The 19476-nt window shown below is 35.2% G+C and overlaps 1 non-coding gene across 1 annotated transcript; it reads right to left on the bottom strand.

The window, feature by feature from the left end:
• Window positions 1-9812: 9812 nt before the first annotated feature.
• LOC111756055 (U6 spliceosomal RNA) lies at window positions 9813-9924 on the bottom strand. Its single transcript, XR_002790557.1, has one exon. It is a non-coding gene; the product is annotated as a U6 spliceosomal RNA (small nuclear RNA).
• Window positions 9925-19476: the final 9552 nt, after the last annotated feature.

The raw sequence follows: 19476 nt of genomic DNA, 5'->3' as shown, positions 1-19476 counted from the left end.
TGGTAAGGAGGAATAGTTCTGTATACATTGCTTAAAATATTTTCCCTTTTTGGTTTTAGTGTTGCTTTGGTCAAATGCTTTTCTATTCTGTGATTTCCCTCTTTTGAAATGGGAAGGTTTGCCCTGTGCTATTTTTTGTCTTGTGTTTAACTTTTGTTTTTCATTTTTACAAGAATTCACAGGTAAAAATTCCTGAGTCTCAGAGGAGACTCTGAGCTTGGACTTTTTATTACTGGTGAAACTTCCCTGACTCTAAGAGACATTCCACGACCAAATCCACAATACATAATGACATAGACATGAGACTTTAGGGGATCATGACAGGATTATATAGTTTAAATCTAAGACATCCCTCCAAAGTGCTGTGTTCAGAGGCAGAACCTAATCAGAGGTAGGTGAATCACTGGTGTGTGACTAGGAAGAATATATGCTTGTCTCTGGCTTCTCCCATAGTGCTATTTCTTAGTTTCCAGGGTTGGTTTGCCTCTTTGCCATGTTGGTGCTGTCTTGAAGTCCAGCAACTGTGGACTGAATCTTCTGAAACACGGGTAAGAATAAATCTCTTCTCTGTTAAATCATATCAGATATTTTGTCTGAGGAATGGCAACATGACTAATACAAGTCTTTTGCTATAGGCACAATAAACTAAACAGTTGGTAGGATCATATCATAATGAAATAAGGCATTTATTGTTTTTTAGGCTTTGTGATATATATTATAAGGACAAAAATATTATCCATTTAGGCATTGTTGCTTCAGTGAGGGAAACCTTAAGAGATAAGCGTAGAGGCTCAGCAAAAATATTTATTTCAGAAAATTCATTGCTGCTTCTGGTGTCAGGATGCTAGCAGAAGGTCACAAGAATCCAATGGAATTTTCTTGGCAATGGAAATTTTCTATCCCTTGCTGCATACAGCAATACACACCTGTCAGAACCCATGAAATTATATACTTAGGATCTGTGTAGTATACTGTTTTATTCCTTAAAATGGAAAGTTATGGGTTAGGGAAACAAAAACAGTGTTGCTTACTTATAAAGAAATATGGTAAAATATAAAAGAATCAAACTAAGGCTGACATTCACTGAGAAAAACACTTCAATTCTCTTAATAAACTGTCTGCTAATAACAGATGAAAGTTTTACAACTTTGGCTATAAAGAATCCAATGGCCAAAAACATCAGTTATAAAGAACATCCTGTGTGACAAGGATAAATTATCAATTACCTTTCCTCATATCATCAACATATGAGTTTTATGCCACCATCTGATTATAAACAGGGTCAGAGAAGTAAAGAGAAAACATTCCCATGGGTTTCTTTTGTCCCTACTTTATCTGGGCTTTCTTGAGTGGTGAATGCTATAGGCAGCTCCTTCAGAAATAGAATCTGTGACATAGTTCAGGATAGTGATGTGTGGTGATTATTTTTATGTGTCAACTAAAGCCTTCTCCTCATTAGAAATATTTTCTTATATTCCCATTAATGAACGATTAATACTGAGAGAGAAAGTTGGTTGAGCAGATTGCCAAAACTCCATAAAAGCTTTGAATCTCCTAAGTTAGGGCTTCCTCTCCTGTGAGGTGAAACCCCTGCAGAATTGTGTGTGATAACTGGACCATGATCTGATGTCAAAACCCTGCACTGACTACTGCTTTTGTGGTGACTGATAAACTGTATCTCCGGCTTGGGGGTTTTATGTTTTCTATTATAATATGTATACAAAAGCAAGCTAAATGATAACTCTGTTATTTAATCTTGATATATCAACTTTATTGGATGATAGAGTTCCTAGCAAATTCATACATCATCTTGGAAGTGCCTGAATGGATCTGGAGAGACGCTGTGGTTTGCTACGTATATTCCCTGTTAGAAGCTGCTCACTGGCTCTGCTTCCTGCATTCCTTAAACTAATTTATCCATATCCCTTTATTCATAAAACTTACACAAAGGATCCCTGGATCAAGACTGTAGACATGGAACCAGATGCCCACTGACTCCAACAAATCCAGAAGATATTTCTAATCAATCTTTATGGGATTGACAAAATGTAGCATTACTTAATTTTGATGAAAAGTATTCTGTGACATTCTTCATAAAGTGCCCAAACAGCAAATATGCCAGCTAGTATCCTGTGTTATGTTTTAAAGCTAGTGATTCCAACAGTTTTCATTGGTACTGTATTTTCAAAGACTGTTGTATAAATAACTAACTATCTCTAATTTTTGTTCCAGAAGGAAAAAAAAATTGCATTGAGCTTTGTATTTAAATTGAAAATCTTAGGTACAGGGGTGTATGCCTGTAATCCCACCATTTGGAAGACTGAGGCAGGAGAATCACTGTAACTACATAATGAGTTTAAGACAAGCCTGAAGATGAGTGACATCCTGTCTCAAAAAGAATAAAATAAAATAAAATAAATTATAAAATAAAATAAAACATGAGAAATTTGACTTACAGCCTTGTCTGTTAAAACCTTTTCCAGTTTGCAGTTTCAGTGCTCTAATGGAAGGCTAAGGACTTTTGCCAAAAGTGAAATGTAAGTCATTGTAACACGAAGTATACTCAGTTGTGCAGTCTTTCTTCTTTGAGCTAACCAAAACAACACAAGTATCTCTTTGTGTTATTCCATAGAGATATTAGAAGACCTGAAACCTAATAGTCAATTATATTCCTAGTAATGCTATATCCCTTTGTGAATTTTAAACCTTTTTTCATTGTTCACTTCTTATTACCTGGAACTTTTTATCAATATAGCCTTCCCTCTTTGAAAATTCTTGAATTCTAGGTACATGATCCTCTGGGTCATCTGCTAAAGTAATTAAATCAATCCTTTAGCTTCATTCTTATATTCAGAAGCATACAATTTCAATACAGGTACCAACTTGTCAAATTATGAAACTCTCTTCATTTAGTTTACAAGTCCGGGAAGTAACTAAAATATGCTAATTTTAGAATATACTTGCAATAAAATGTCTTCTGTAACATTAGAGAACAAGCAAGATTGTACAGTGATACTTGGAAAATTCTATGAATGTGATTTTATCTTGAAATATAGACACAATTGACTTTAGTTGATAATAAGATATTAATATTAGTACCTATTATTAATGATCAAATAGAGACCATGAGATAAAATATTCAATACATCCTTTAAGCTATTTCTTTGTGCAATAGACAATTTTAACATGGTAACTTTTATTGCCAAATTGAGAGGTAGAATCTGATAGTGTCACTGCTACATAAATGGATTAACTTTCCCTAGATAATAATCAAAGGCTAAGCAATATATTAGACTTAGAACTCAATTTTAATCAATGACTTTATGCTAATTATTATTCTATTTGTTTTGCTAGTACAAAACTAAAAGGTGAAATTTCACCTCTATTACATATTTAAGGCAAGTAAAAAAACAGAAGAAATTTTTATAAAAGGGATTGAATTTTATATTTCTTTCTTAATGTCATTTTACTTCATGTTTAGCAATATTAGATATATTCTAGAAAGCTCTACTCTTTCGTGAAACAATAAAATGTGGGCATGATCTATTTTGAAGAATAAAACCAATAAATCTTTCTTTACAGTTATTAAAATTAATATTAAATTACCTGCACTTGAAACAGAAAGTGATGCCCGTCTTTGTGTCATTCACCAACTCACATTTCTGGGTTAATTAAATGAAAACTTCATAATAATACCAAGATAATAAAATAAGCAATTCATTTGTTTTATTTTTTGCATCTATATATGGTCTTAAACATCTAAAAATAGCCAACGTATCTTCAGTAATAAATATCAGTGAGATAGTCACTTGCCTGTAAGTTACCAAGATTGCCTAATGAAATATAAAGGCGATTTGTTCTTTTTTTTAATGATTCACTAAGAAATGGCAACTTGGTAAATTGTTTCAAACTTTCCAAAGTCAAATATTTTTCTAGTGTTATAGAGAACTTAATCATCTTATCATGCTTAACATGCTTCCAAAAAATAACTCAAAGTTGTCAGATTTCTCAAGGCACTTAAGATATAATTTTTTCTATCAGTGTGGTTGAGAAATTTATTTTCTGTCCATGGAGGACTGTGAAATGTGTCACCCAGCTTTCACTAGCTAGCTTTAGTGAGTAGCAGTTCTATGGAGCTGGGATGCCATAGATGTGGAGAAAGAAGTTGAGTGACCTAATTATACAGACTTGATAATTTTAAAAGATTCTCGGCATGACTGAACACGACTTCCTTTTAACGTTTCTTTATTAGGATTCCAGGAGCCAACCTACATATTTCAGTTTTCTGCCCAACCAATTATATCTAATGAGTCTCACAATTCATGGGCCAGTTTTCTGTACTTCTTTGTACTCTTCTTTGACTTTTAGAGCATATCTTTACTCACACATATTCTATTCAAATGTACTCCTTTTACAACTTGGGCACTATTGGTGATAGGCATGGCAAAAGATTATCCTTTCAAATCTCTCTTCCTTTCTTGAATCACTTGGTCCCATAAGGTATGGTCTATAACATCAACAGAATAGATTTGCTAATTTGAAGTTAATGGCCTAATGAGGGCTGCCAGTGGGTACAGGAAAAGAATCAGAATCGAAGGGGGAAAGGGATAAGCTGGTTCCTCTGACTCATAGACAACAGAAGTGGAGTCAGTCTACTGTTTTGGCATGAAGCAACAAAGGAAAGGCGCGAGATTGCTATGCTCTATCTCTTTGAATGATACAAATAGTTGAGCTGGTGACTGCCTAGAATTGCACAAATGTGAGCAGCTGTTTGTAGTTGCAGGCCTAACACAGGCAGCAATGAAACTGACCCCAATGTGCTCCCTCACATCATTCTTTCCTATGCTATAGTTCTTTGAGCACAGTTCCAGAAAGAGGACAAAAGGGATGAGCCCTCAGAAACTAGATTGGACTCTAAATGTGAAACTTCTGTTCCACTCTTTTTTCCATGCCTTTCCCATCCTTTGCAAACAGCCAAAGAGGGAAGCGAGTGGTGCTCTCAGCACCGAGGGCCTTGTGTGGAGGATTTGATCTGAGCTGCAAGAGAAGCATAATGCTGAATTACATCACTTAAACATTTACTACTTGGAAAATATTTACACTTGATTTGAAAGAAATATTTATCTGAAGCTGTTTTTAAGAAAAGACTGGTGCATGCAGAAACCGTAATAAGAGATTTTTACTTCTAATTGTACCTCATAAAGAGAGTAAAGAGTATTGCTACAGTGAAGTTTCAATTAGTAAATATTTGATGTGTGACTCTGTTGATACCAAAGACACAGAGAAGGCCTGCTAGGACCTATGCCTTCCCTTCTCTGTGGCGTATTCCTAGAGCAATCCCCACTTTCCCTTGGCCCTGTCTCAACAGTCCTGTATAGAGAAACGCTAATCCAGAATTTAAATAAGGAATACTTTTCTGCTGCTTTTGGGTCTACCACGGTATGAATGAAAAAAATATCTGCTCCATTTGCCCTTCATTTTGTGGTCTGATTTACTGCATATTTATCTTAGTTATCTATCTTAGGCACTATAATCCAAGTAAGTTTTCAGTCTTTTCTTTGAAGCTAGAATCCAAACCGTGAGGCTGTGTTGCAAGAACTGTAAGAGAGCTTGATCAAGAGTGAACAGCAGAAAGTCTCTGCATCCTGGTAGCATATGGAAAAGGAAAGCCTCTTGTTCAAGGTAGAGAAGAGGTTTCAGACAAGGGTTGAGTTCATACACTGAGTGCCTGTCAGGGCACTCGTTCAGTGAACTGTGAGGCCTCACCAATAGGAAAAGTGTCTCCATTCAAAATATACAGAGTGGGTCACAGCTGAATTAGCCAAAGTTTCCTGGTAAGCAGTTATGATCAGATCAGAGTGGGACACATACCAACCCAGCGGGGGAAAGAAGGGTACCAAACCTGTGCCAAAGGCTGCCTGGAAAGGTTGACCATTGTGTGAATGGCCATGAACTTGCTTATAAAAGATCAGAAATAAAAATTCATGGGGGAAAGGAGTTTACCGATTTCAACTAACAATCATTGTATTAATTTTATTGTTAGTGTAAAGAAAAATGTTTTATATAAAATTAAAGTTTCAGGTAAAGTTTCAGGTAAAATTAAAGTTTCAAAGGAAATCTCTATTACACTTACATAATTTTAGGCCAATTTTTTAGTTGAAATCCTTATAGGACTTGCAAATACTAAATGGGGCTGAATTGGGAGATAGTCATCATAACCAGCTGAACACTCTGCTCAGGGGAGTGAGGAGAATTTGAGGTCCTGTGGGAACCCCAGGGTGAAGAAGGGAGGAAGGACAAAAAAGCCTCGCCTCTGAGGCACTGGGGGTTTTGGCACAAGAGATACCAAATGGCAAAAGGTCAGGGAACGAAAACTAACCTCTGTGGCATGGCAAACTTAATAGAAGCTGGAGCTACATAACTGTACACAGAGATCTGGACTTCCTGCAGGTCATCATATGATCTTGGAGGGACTTAACTTCCATAGGAGGCTTTCACAAAGTATTCAAAATAATTAGGTGACCAGAATGTCTTTCCCAGATCTCAGGTATTTTAAGGAGTGTTGAGTGACAGAAAGGAAATATATGACCACCTCAAACTAATGTAAGAAAAAAATTTTAAGGAAAAATGGACTCATACCTAGATATTCCTTGAAAACAGTACTTCCCCTAAGGAATTCAATTTTACTCATTTGCAATGTAACAGTGACTGGAAAAGAATACATACTAGATGTTCAGTAAGTGTTTCTTAAATGAAGAAAGAAATAAATGGAGAAAGAGAGAAAGGAAAATAGTGTGGTACTAGGCTGTGATTGCTTTGGAATAACCTAATACCACCGTTCCGAAGCCTGGATCAGTATGTTCGCCATTTCATACACTCACACACACACACACACACTCGTGTGAACACTCACATACACACATTCAAACACTTTTTTCTTTTCCTTTAACAAGTTCGTCTTTCATTGTCACTTTATCAAAAAGTAAAACTTTCCCCTTGTACCAAGTCATCATTTCTTCTATTTCCTGCTTCACTTTTTTTTTGTACCAGGAATCGAACTCAAGACCTCACACTCACCACGCACACACTATATCCCTACTTTTTCTTTTTATGTGACCTACACACCATCTCCATGTGTATGTGATATATATTTATTTTTTGTCACAATGTTGTTGTGCATAAGCTCCAAGGAGGCCAGAATTTCTGTGTGTTTGCTCACTGACATCCTCAATAACTAAGGAAAACCTGGGCCTTGGTAAGATGTTTTGCAAGAATGCAAGAATCAATTAATAAATGCATGAAGGAAGTTCTATGTATATATGGTTTATAAAATTGTCTCCAAAAAACTAAAGATGATATTTTCCAGCTGGAGCGAATGACGCACTGCACACCGAAGCAGTTGGAAGAGAGAAATCCAAACCCCAACCAACACAGAACAGTAGTCAGAAGCTGGACCTAATTTCAAGGGAAGAAATTAAAGCTTATTTTCTGTCTTTCCGTTGCTTTGGAGTCATTTTTCTGATACAAGCCAAATGCCGCCCGTTAGCCTGTTACCCAGTGTACCCCCATGTGGTGCCACACTTTTCACTGCTGTCCCCCAAGTGAAACTGCTCCATCCTGCTGTAGAGGGCTCCAGATAAAATCACTGGGTTGCTGCCTCCCACTGCCAGTCTCCAGTATTTAAATACTTCCATATCAAGGTGTCTGCATGTAACCACATCTTGGCAGCTTCCAAAGAAGACTTAGAGAAACCTAACCACCCTGGATGATGACTGTCATTTTGTGGAGCAGGGAGAGTTAAAGGTAAAGCTTTCAAGTCTCTCTGTTTTCATTTTGGAAAAAAAGGCATCACACCATATAGAGGACAGATTACTACAAGCACCACCGTGGACACAGCTGTAAATGGTCAACACAGGCATGGCTATTCTTATGTACAGTCCATATACACATGGAGTTAGATGACATTAAAATAAACAATGGAGACTGAGCCTTTCTTCAACAGAGAGGTATACAGAACTCAAAAGCCTCACTGGACTTTTTTTTTTTTTTCTACCTTTCCAAAGATGGCAAGTGCTGAGAATTCTACAAAATTAGAACAAGTTGGAAATGTCCACTGAACCCTGACTGGTCTTTAATGCAAAACTGAAGAAATGTTAATATTCAGAATTTCTTGCAAGTTATATCATTCGCATATACTTTTTTTGTCATTAACGGTATTTGCTTCACTCTGAAGGGCTGCACAAACCATATGGGGCGATGTGCATGATAGTCTTAGTGATTGGAAAGGAAAGGCCAGCATGTGTCCAAGCAGACTGCCATTAGCCGTTAAGCTTATATCAGGAAAGATATAGCACAGCATGAATTATCATATAATAATATATGCTTTTTAATTTTCTGTATCTATAATTTATTTAAAGTGTCCTTTCACTATTATGGCCAACCTTTTAAATTTCTTTGCAGTATTTTGAAATTTAATTACATTTAGGATATTGATTAACTATATTTTAATGTTTTCATAAATTTTAAAATTTATAGAACAAAAAGGAAAAATTATTGTAAAGAATTATCAGTGTCTGTTATACATTTATTTATAATATAGAAGTCAACTTGTGTTGAAAGATTAACATTTAGTGCATTTAAAAAGGGATACATGAGTAATGTTTTGAACTTAATGATATTCAATAAATATTATCATTTTAAAAAAAAAAAGACAAAATTTGGAGTTGCAGTTTTAACGTTCCAATACAAAAGATAATATAAAAAGCCTGCAAAATCTAGCAATTACTTTGCTATCAATGATAACCAATGTAAGCTAAATATAGCAATCATCTTTTAGGTATCTGATTCCTTTTAATTACTAAGAGAATGCATTGTGGCAGCAGTCATAGTCTAAAGAATCAAAATTTGAAAATAACAATAATGCCAATTTCACATTGCATTTGAAGAATAAATATCAAAAAGTGTAGATAGATTTCCGTGAGAAACAAACTTTCAGTTTTGTTTTTATGTTTTTTGGTGGTGTTTTTTTTTTTTTTTTTTTTAGATTCACTCTGAAGCAAGGAGCTTGATCTCATATTACAGTCCTGCCTTTTCACTGCCCTCTACTGGGCACTACAGCGGAGGATGCATATATTTATCTCCACGCCACATTAGCTTCTGCTTTTATTTGTAAATCACCAAGTGAAAGGCCAGACTGAAATGAATTTGAGAATTCCACTCCTGCTTTCTACTGAGGTCAGAACCAAGTCACCTGGGAGAGAACAAAATCACTTCTGTTTTTTAAAACCATTGGAAAGTAAAGTGGTTCAAAACTATTTTGCCTGGAATTTCTATTCACTTGCCCTCATACTTGGCTGCTTTAGTGAGTGTCCAAGATGACTTAAATTACTGCATCTGCCCCAAGACTCTCCAGGGTACTGCAATCTACAGCACTACCTATTATTCCTTAAGCACAACAAACATGGATTTCATTTTTGGCTGATAAAATTTATCAGTGCAGCATAAAAATTGCAGTTGTATTTATCTGATTTGTTTCATTTTAGCTATAGTATGGTTACATAAGAGATGACATTTAGTTTTATCTGTTTTAACATGTTTTTTTCCAATACATGCCTAGAAAATAATATATTCACAGGCAAGTAGCCATGTTGCCTTCTCATGAAATTGATTTTGTTGCATTTTAATCTAAAGTCAACTTTTTTAAAAAACAGAATTTAATATAAATAACCATCAATATTTATAATTTGTACATGGTACATATTTTATGTTTTTATGCACAAAATTGATATCAAAATACAAATAATGAGATTTACAAAAATGAGTCAAATAATTTGACAAAAGGGTTACTTTTGACTCTTGTGCAGGGGCCATGCTAATCTTCTGTGTATCGTTCCAGTTTTAGTATATGTGTTGTTGAATGAGCAATTGATTCTTCTTTATCTCCTCTGGTTGTGGGTGGAATTTTTTACTTCAAGGATGTATAGGGGATAACATTTAATAAATTTAGTGGCTGCTTTTGAATGAAGTTTGACTCTGAACATTAGGTGGCTATGAAAATATATATGTCAGAGATGGCAAATCCATTTTGTACTATCCTTCTAAAATTTGCCTTGGCTTCATAGTAGCTTCTACCTATGGAAAAATAATGAAACCACCACTAACTCCAGTCAACTTCTATTGGGTCCATAATTACAATAACCTCAGCTGCATAAACTCCTAGAGGATGGAACATTTATATATCCTTTAAAGTAACTATATTTTTTACATCTGTGACTAAAAATCTACTGCAATGATGGTTAAAAAGTGTCATCATAATTATGATAAAATACCAAATTACAGCAGTTAAAATAGTTTTAAATTTATCAAGGAATACTCCATATTTTTAAATCATATGTTCTGTATAAATATGTTAAATTTATGAGTATACTATAAATAACATTGCTGTACATCACTTTGTAGCTTTTTCAACAAATATTCTTTACAAAATGGAAATAATCAAGAGGAAAGTTCAGGGACTTTTATGTTAACATGAAATAAATTAAACCTTGCTCAAAACTAGCAGAATATCGGCACACTGATCATATCCTTTAGAATCTCTTGAAATGCAAATTTAGTGCCAGGCATAGACAACTGATCTCAACCAAATCCTCAAGTGAACAACACAATCTCTTGGACTCTAGAGACTGAGTCAGCTGCTGGGTAATATGTGGGCAGATAGGAGTTGAACAGCTGATTGATTCACAAGCATTCATTCTTCTTACTTCAAGGTAGTACAGTCTCAGCCCCAAGTCCAGCATTAGAACTCTGAAAATGTGTTAGAGAAAAGAAGAAACTGTTCGATTTCCAAAATAGCTCTACCTTCCAATATTTTTAGATATTTATATTCAGAAATTTTGTGAAAATAAATTAGAGAACAAGAACCTTAAGCAAGAATCTTTGTCACCCAACTGTTGGAAACAGACTTGTAATTTTTAACAATTTTAACAATTTTAACAATTTTGTTGCATTATGCTATCAACTGCTGTTTACTAACTGCAAGTTCAACTAAAAAATGTTTATGAAAGTCTAATAATAGAATGGAAAAAGTGTTCGATTAGAAATCAAAAGAGCTAAGACTTTTTTCTTTTTCTTTTTTCTGTATTTCTGTCACTACATGTTTCACTGTTCTTGGAACACTGTGTTTTATTTTTAAAATAAGTACTTTGAAAAATACCAGTTTCATCTACAATTGCAATTTGTTGGACTAAGATGATTTAAGACTTTGTGAGCTATAAATTTTTATGCATCAGACTTGTATATAAATTCTAATCCCTTTTTAGAAATCTTATCAGATCTCAATATTCATGTTAACATTTCCAAAAACAAAACGTTTGACTTTCCTCTATAATCTACTTCTCATTGGAGTGTTTTCAGTCTCAGAACACAGCATTTATTCAGGACAAACATTCTGAATTCTCCTTTACTTTCCTTTATTGTTTATTCTTCACACCCACTTAATAAAAAAGTGCTGATTCTATTTTAAAAATAATTACTTTACAGACCTGTTCTTTCTTTGTGCTGTGAAGTCACTATTATCTTTCGATCGTACAATTTCTGAAAATGCCTGGTGTACAATTTCTGAAAATGACTGGTGTGGATTGAATTGTATCAGCCCAAAACAACGTGTTAAAACCCGGTTTATAGCACTGACATGACCCTATTTGAAATATGGAATTTTAAATGTTTTTGAATTAAGATGAGATCAACTTGATTAGTCTTAATCTAATGCAACTGATGTCTTCACACACATGGGAAATTTAGATAGACAGATAAGCACAGAAATTATGCTTCATGGGAAGCAAAAGTAGAGATTAAGGTGAAGAATCTACTTGTATAAGTCACAGAATACCAAATATTGCCAGCCAGCAGAGACTAGGACACCATGGAACAGGTTTCTCCCAATTTTCAGTAGAAACTAGTGCTATTAACACCTTGAACTCAGACTTTTAGCCTCCAGAATAATGCTATTCGAGTTATTCAGGCTGCAGTGCTTGGCTGTGTCTACAGTGCCCTGGCAGACAGATGCACTCAGTGTGTGCTCCTCTTGTTTATGCTCTTCCACTTTAGGTTGTTCCTCAGATGGCAGCTAGAAAGAAATCTTTTCTATGATAGCAACAAAATTTCATTACTCCTTTATTAAAACCCTCCACTAATTCTTCATATGCTCGTGATCTACGGTGATACCTTCTCTGTCACTTATTCTCTGACCTCTTCTGAATTATATCCTTCAAAATCAGTTGGTTCTAGGAAGATTAACGTTACTGTTTTTCTTCCAACATATCAATCACAAGACATTTACAACCGCTAATTTCAATTTGCAGTATGTTCTTTCCCTATATATCTACCTAGCTTCCATGTTGTTTATCTTGATTTAACTATTTTAAAAATGAGCTCTTCTGAACTTTTATATAAAAATGCCAGCTAACCTCACTGTTCCTGTAAGCTGCTGCTTTTTCTTTATTTCCCTGGGTAACACCTATCACTGTCTGATACAGAATATACGTATTTATATATTTATCTGTATATCTCTCTCAAATTTCAGTAGAATATGGTGATTACTTTTGTTTGTTGTTATATTAAATACCATTACTCCCAGTACCTAGATTTTCTAACCATAATAAACACCAAATTAGTGTTTATGGGCCTTACAGAATAACTACATTTTGATTCAACACAATTCTCTTTTGAAGTTATTTTTTTTAAGAAGAGACTAAACTGGACCGAATAAGATCATCTGCATAAAGGCAAATTCAATATAAATAGTGATTTTGCAACATGGTATACACTCTATCTGCATAACTATATTAAAACCTGTTGTAAATCAAATGTTTTTCTAGAATCTGGAGTTCCAGATAGAGAGAGAACTAAACCCTTATTCATGTGGCACATACAGAAGACCACGTACAATGCATGAGGATGAATTTCACAGTAGAGATAAAGACAGAATCTTAGAGTATCACAAATAAAGGAGAGATGATATCTGTCCAAAGCACTTAAGAGACATTTTACAAAAATGGGAAAATTCAAGCCAGGATGTCTTAGAAGTTTGATACTGGTGGCAGTAGTGTTAATGAGTAGGAAAGCTTTGGAAAACAAATATTTCACCAGTGGACACGTTGTGTACTAACATGTGGCAGATTCACACATCTGAAAAAGATGTCACCTATTACAAGACAGCTCTACAGCTGGTCATCGCTGGACCCCCATTGCATCACTCAGATGCCTGCCAGCTGCAGCAGCTACAGAAACAATGGAATCTCTGATATCAAAGGAGCAAATCACAGGGGCCTACCACACTTGGGAAAATTCCAAGTACTTTTTATTTAACTATTCCACAGATCAATAAGACAGGAGGCCAGCAAAGTAGGAACTAGACTCTGACTCTGTCTTCAATTTAGCAGCAGAGTGGTACATCCAGCTGGGTCCTGCTGCTAGATGATTTCTTATGACTGACTCTCTGCTCCCTCTCCCAGCAGGAGATAGTCTGGGATGGATCCTGGTCTCAACAAGAAAGAGCTGATATGCATGCATATCTGAGAGCTTTTTCAACCTACTTTTGTAATCCCAAATATTTCACAACATTAATATTTTATTGACCCTCTCCTTATGTTGCAAATATGTGAAGCAGAAATACAGGAATGCCGGTGATTTTCAATGGGCTGTTCACTGCTTATTGTGAGTTTCAAGGTTTTTAGCTATCAATCCTTTATTGATTTTTAATGTAATGTTAACTGTCAAAAGTGCTTGGTCTAACCTGGTAAAATTGAGTGTAATACACTAAAGAATTTAGAGAATTCTCTTTTGCTTCTGGCTTCTAATCCTAGCTCCAAAATTAATCATTAAATGTCATAAAACAAGGCATTTATCCTTTTTCTTAGCATCTACAGCTATGCAACAACGAGCTTGGACTGTAACAGTTGCTAAGATTCATTATCCTCTGATTCTAGAAAGTTAAATAGAAAGGCAGTAAATGAAATTAATAAGAGATTAGAATCCCCTTCAGGAGCTAGCAGAAAGGCATCGATGATTTTCTAGTCATTTGTTTAAGTATTGATTTTTTACATGTAGGAATTCTCATGCCTTCCTTAACTATGTGCCTATAACTTAGTATCTATGCATTCATAATTCCCATGCTAAATTTATAGAATTTATCATTGTACATATAGCGTTGCTGATACTTCTTCAACATTTCATTTCTAAAAGGATCTATGACATTTGCAGGTTGTATACATCTTCTGGGTTGGAGTCAGGGCTTGCCTTTGTAAATATGTTTATGTTAAAACACATGAATAAAATATTTCTAAACCTTGCAAGAGGGTGCTGCATTCCTTCATAGCTGCTGATGACAAAAACACCTCTTCAAATAGCTTATTTATATTTCTACTTGTTAAAAATGAGCAGAATAAGTGTAGGCACATTTAGGGTCATAGGTCACATGCTCTTCTTCACGGGGAGTCACTCCTCCATGGCCACACAGCCTTGATGCCCTGTGTTGCCATCTCCCTCATGATGGATCTCACATATCTCCCATCCCTGGTCACTACTCCTGCTTTGAGGGCTCTAATAGCCATTAGGACACTGGAGAATTGATTGACTTATTGTCATTTATAGAAAAGTATTTCATGTATTATTCTAAGCTAGCTTTAGAAGCTTCAGCCTTTTTTCCCTAACTTTTAAATGTACAAATTCATGAGCAAGTAGCTCACAGAATTGCTTAAATATGTGAAATTATAAAATACAGGTAGTACTACTATATTCCTTTTGAAAACATAGATTAATTACAATGCAGTTGAAATATTAAGAAATATTCTAAACATGATGTAAATTTCGCCTTTGTTTCTGTGAAATAGCTTCTATGAGAAGCTCTGTGAAAGCAGAAAGCTGCATACCTGAAAACAGCTGTGTAAGCGTAAACAAACTCCAGCCATGCAAACCTCTACCCAATACACCAATCACCGTAATGTTTTTAGCCACTTTCATCCCTATTTTGTGTTACTGATTTGTGAATGCACTTTCTAGCGCCTTCTAAAAATTTAGCACCTCTGAATTTCTGATACTGGGCATCCTGCTTGACCTGGAAAGCTAAAAGTGTTTGCTCAACTGAATTCCAACAGTACAAATAACCATTAGTCTGAAAACACTGTCACTAAGGAATGCTGAAAAAATTTATGATATAGATAACTGATTTCTCTACTTACACAAGAAATGTACAGACAGAAACGTGACAATGAGAATCAAAGCGAAGATTTTTAAATATTTTCTAACTAAATTCTATATTCCGTGAGCTCTTATTTTAGAGCTCAAAGAACTCTTATTAACAGAGTTTGAGCAGAGTCCTTCTCCTGTCAGCACAGAGTTGATAATTACTAAATTCCTCAGAAAATCAATTAACCAAAAGATTTCACTTCCTCAAAATATTCTCAGTATCTGTTGTACATAGTTTACTGTCTTTGTACACTTTGGCTTCTTTAACTTTCTAAAGGATTTTTGGAATGTTTGTAGGATCCTGAAAGATGAAAATATGGGAAGTTCATTCATATGCAATATTTACATAGTTAACACCGAAAAAGGGAATGAAAATCAGAATTGAGACAATAGGCTGTAGAATCATGAGTATGGTTACTCCAAATGTAGGCTCTGCTGGGTGACTCTGACTTCATTTCAATTAAGTGCATATTACAGCTCCCCAGGTGGGGAGTCCATCTGCTCCTTATGGAAAGTAATGCCACCCAAGCTCCTGGCTCTCTTCCCTGCCAATTAGTCGCCTATATGCATTTTGTATAAGCATCTCAGAGCCTTGTAAGTGTAAAGATTCAAACTTCAAACTTTCTATACTTTTGCTGGAGTCTGCTTTAAGCATATCCTGACAAAAGATTGGAAAGAGTAAAAAGCACTATGAGCACTTAGGAATTTCTATACATGGGATATGTTTTATTCTTAAGTGGTTTTCTGAATTTGAAATATTCTTCCTGGCTTAAAATAGATGAGTCCTAGTGCTAGATTCATTTTTAGCAATAATGTGATCTTTGCTACCCTCATTCTCACTGAATTTCAAATATAAGACTGTTTTCTAAACACAATTTAAATGGCACTAGTAGAGTTCTGTGACCTCTCTATGTGTTCTACATATTTTCCAGTTACTCAAGGAGTGTCGTGTTTCACCCCAAGCATTTTTACTGCCTTATAGCATTATTCTGTGTGGCAAAAATAAAACCAAACTGGAATTATTTAAGCCAAATAATACAGTAGGTTTCTAGGAAGCCGGAGGCAAGTTGACTCTTTTGCATTCAGAAGTCACTGGAGAGTACAGTTCAAAAACAGTGGTGAAGTAGATGGTTGAGGATACAGCGTCTGGGAAAGCTTAGGTTAATACTTTAAGTCACTGCGATGTGCTCCTACATACATGCTGCCACCCTCAATAGACTGCAGTCCCTACCTAAGCGCTCAGTCATTGTCATGGAAAAGCTAAATTAATGATATAATACTACTAAATAAATTTCTGTCTACTTAATGAAGAAAAACTGATACCATAAGCTTTATTTCTCCTTTGAAAATTAAGAAATGTGCCTTACTAGTAATTATTTCCATTATGATCTTTATAACAATTATTTCGGGGTACTGTCATATGTATAGGTTAAATTTATACCATTAAGAAACCCAAAATAAGTATTTTGAAAAAAATAGAGTTACACATCGCCATCTGTAATAATCCAGAAATAGACAAGAGACCCAGGCATAGCCATCCAAGGATAAGTTTTATTTCATCCTAGATCTTCTTGTCTTTGTGGAAATTGTTTTGAAATCTCTGTATTTTGGTCATTAAGAAATGAGATGGGGCATCATCTCTTTAATGATGTGACTTAGGAGTTATGCAGACAGTTTACCTTCTCCACTACCAGCAGAAGCTAAGAAATGTAATCTTAAAATGTGATTTGTTTGTTTAGATAAATTGAACATTCTACTGACCAAAGGAAGGGGAGAATTGATACCAATGCAAGCACACCATACCTACTGATTGTTTGCTGTTTAGTTTTTAAAATTAATTTGTTAATGAAATATCATCCATAGATATAACAGATATGAATTTAAAACTTACAAGATATTTCTTCTACTTTAAATCATTAAGTGGGGTACTACATCACACTACTACAATCTCTTACTATTATTAATTTTTGCTGGCTCTGGTTTTTGCCTGTACCTCCAACGCTTTACATATTCCTTTAGTAGTTTGTTATTTTCTAGCTGCACTGATTTACTCTCCCTTTTGTGCACACCCCACCCTTCCATCTGTTCTCTCCTGTTATTTCTTCTTCAGGATGGTGCTTCCCTCTGTTGTATATGTAAGGGGCTCCTCTTTACATTCATCGTATAGTTCAAACATCATTTTTTTCAGATACCCTTTACTACCTCCTGCCTGAATCCTCCAGCTCTCTTTACCATCATATTAAATGTTACTTCAGGGAACTTATACTATCAGTTATTACATTGTTAATTTATTTTTTGTTTGCTTACTGCCTGATTTCCCCTCTGGAATTTTGACTCTGTGAAAATACAAACTTTGCTACCTTTGATTTTAGAGACAAATAACCTCTAGTATATCTATCATTACTAGAATATAGTTAATGCAGTAGAACCATTTTTAGCAAGCATGCATGTATAATTATAAACATGTAACGTGTATGTGTAATGGTCATATTATTGTTTTGGGTCATTTGATTGTCAAATTAATCAGTGGCATTTTCTTAACGTATTGTAAAGAAGTTAAAAGGTGATATAGGACTGGAGATGTGAATTCCAGAACCAAAAAAAAAAAAAAAAAAAAAGAAAAATGAAGGCAATGTAGAGCTGAGAAACATTCATGGCTTGCCCCATCTGAGTTGCAGACAGTTCTTAACCAGAATAAAATTTTCCTAATGTGGTTCTATGTAATAGATAGATTGGTAGATAGATAGTTAGAGATATTTTCTGTTATGATTATATTATCAATAAATTTCAATGTACTTTATACATATCCATGCATTTCTGTTTACTTAATCTTGAAAAGAATTTTCTGAGGTAGATTCAGGTAAGTATTCTGCAAACTAAATGTAAATATTGTATTAATTAGAAAAAAATGATCCTGATGTTCCTGAATTACTGATTAAAAATCTTCAAAACAGTAAAGACAAGCAACAAGCTGGGAATGGCCGTGTTTACCAGCACTCAGGAGGCCGAGGCAGTATTGCTGTGAGTTTGAGGCCAATATGAGTTACACAATGAGTTCAAGGCACCTAAATTATATTATATAGCAAAGCCCTGTTTTAAAAAATCCACAGGTTTGTCTTAGAATACTCAAAATAAAAGAAATAGGCTTATGCAATTTTTTAAATGTGTAATTTTTTGTGTGCTGGAGATCGAGAAGGATTTTCATATAAAAATACTTCTGGCAATAACTACAAGGAAAATACAGGAAGACGTAGTATAGAAATGCAGGAGATACTCCCTTAACCAAGTTGTGAAGGTCAACATCATTGGCAATGAGATATACTCATAGGATAAGTCCTGCTTAAGGCTCCCTAGAGGGACAGAACTGATAAAAATTTCATGTAAAATTATGCAAGGGAATTCTTAGGTAGGCCTGTAAGATCCAAACAGCAGGGCCCACACGGCTATCTACAAGCTGATGAGGCAGACTGCAGAAGCTGCCCGAGAAGACGGAGGCTGCAGAAAAGAAGGACCAAAGAATGAACCCTGTCCAAGCTTGAGGGCCGAGAGTTCACTGTGAAGTCATCACAGTCAAGTCTGCGTGCAAATGCTGCAGAAACCGTAAACCAGTGTCCAAAGGGGATGGCAAAAACTGTAACATTTCATAAAGAGGCACGCCTTCCACTTCTCTCTGCTTTGTATTCCACTCAGCTTGGGGCCACCCACATCTGCTGTAGCTCTTCCCGCTCAGTTTGCTGACCTACATATCAATCATGTACAGATACACTCAGAACTCACTAACCTGCTAGCCGCCTTGTCTTTAACCCCCTCAGCTTGACATGTCTTTGTTATGGTCATAATAACCACACCAAATGATGCCCTAAAAAACACAGGGTGCTTTATGTCATAGTACCATCAAAATTGTGTAAACTCAAGTCAATCACAGCAGAATATCAGAGATACAATTTGAGAAAAATTCATAAAAACTAAATTCTGCTTCTGAAAGTTCGGCTTGGCAGGATGCTTTGACTCTTCAGCATTTGAAGAGATGCAGTATTGTCTTAATAAAACTTGTTGATTTCCCAGGTAAATGTCTTCATCAAGTTAAATCATGCATGATTTAATTGGAAATGTGTGTCTTACTTGTTTCATTTTCTTTAAGATGAATAAGCCCGTCAACAAACCCAGATACCAGTTTGGATACATTAGCTAGATAAAATGAAATTTGTCTCATTACTGATGAACCTTGAAACC

This window comes from Cavia porcellus, unplaced genomic scaffold (assembly GCF_034190915.1).
Source record: "Cavia porcellus strain 051 isolate PalLab524CR breed Dunkin Hartley unplaced genomic scaffold, mCavPor4.1 scaffold_22, whole genome shotgun sequence".
NCBI classification, from domain to species: domain Eukaryota; kingdom Metazoa; phylum Chordata; class Mammalia; order Rodentia; family Caviidae; genus Cavia; species Cavia porcellus.
This window is presented reverse-complemented; position numbering and strand designations above follow the sequence as displayed.